This window comes from Camelus bactrianus, chromosome 2 (genome assembly GCF_048773025.1).
Source record: "Camelus bactrianus isolate YW-2024 breed Bactrian camel chromosome 2, ASM4877302v1, whole genome shotgun sequence".
Lineage (NCBI taxonomy): Eukaryota > Metazoa > Chordata > Mammalia > Artiodactyla > Camelidae > Camelus > Camelus bactrianus.
In genome coordinates this window covers 35,611,924-35,613,139 of record NC_133540.1, presented here as the reverse complement: position 1 = coordinate 35,613,139, position 1,216 = coordinate 35,611,924, and positions in this window count along the sequence as shown.

The following is a 1,216-nucleotide window of genomic DNA, read 5'->3' as shown; positions in this document are numbered from 1 at the left end:
TCAGCTCAAGATAATCCTTACACCAAAGAGGCATATTCGGGCGGGGGGCAATATTAAACAGGAGATTTTTAGTAATTGGTTGTCATTTTTTACCTTAAAAAGAGAAAAAAGTTTATATTTTGATGAAACCCAATTATTTCACTTTTTTTCTTTTACAGGTAGTACTTTCTGTGTTCTGTCTAAGAAATATTTACCTACCTCGAGATTGCAAATCTCCTATGCTTTCTTCTGTAAGGTTTATGCTTTTAACTTTACATTTAGGTCTATGAACCACTTTGTGTTAATTTTCATGAATAACATGTGTTAGAAAATTGAAAATATATATATTTTGCCCCTAAAAAGCACAGTTGTTCCTATATCATTTGTCAAAAAGATTATCCTCTCAATCTCTTACCTTGGCATAATTAATCAAAACCAATTGGCTGTATACGTGTGAATTTTTTTCTGGACTCTTTATTCTGTTCCTTTGATTTGTCTGTCTATCTTTATGCCATTACACATTGTTTTGGTCTTTGTAGCTTTACAGTCAGTGTTGATATATGGTAGTACAGATCCTCCAACATTGTTCTTTTTCAAAAGTGTTTTGCCTCTTCTAGGTTCTCTACAGTTGCATATCAAAGTTGGAATCTGCTCACTGAGTTGGATAAGAAAGCCTGCTGGGATTTGCACTGAATCTGGAGAATTAACATCTTAATAATTTTATATCATCTTCCAATAGATGAATATGGTATTTCTCCAAACGTTTAGATGAAGGGTTAACAAACTTTCCTGCAAAGGGCAAGGTGAGTATTTTAAGCTTTGATAAATAAAAATGGTCTCTGTTGCAACTTCTCAATTGCAAAAGTGGCCTTAGCCACATGTAAACAAATGGGAGTGGCTGTATTCTGAATACAAAAATAGGCCAAAGCAGCAAGCCCACCCTTGATTTAAGTTATTTTCATTTTCTGTCAGCAATATTTTGCAGTTTTCAGAGTAATGTTATTAATTTACTCTTCAGTATTAAATACGCTTCAGTATCTTATTCATTGCTGTATACAAAATATAATTTATGTTTATATATTTACCTTGTATCCTGCAAAAAATTCACTTTTAGTTACAGGAATTTTTTGTTTTCTCAGGAACCCATTGTCTACAAATAAGATAGTTTACTTATTGCCTTCTAGTTTTTATGACTTTTTTTCTTTTTCTTATCTTATTGAACTGCCTGGAATCTCCA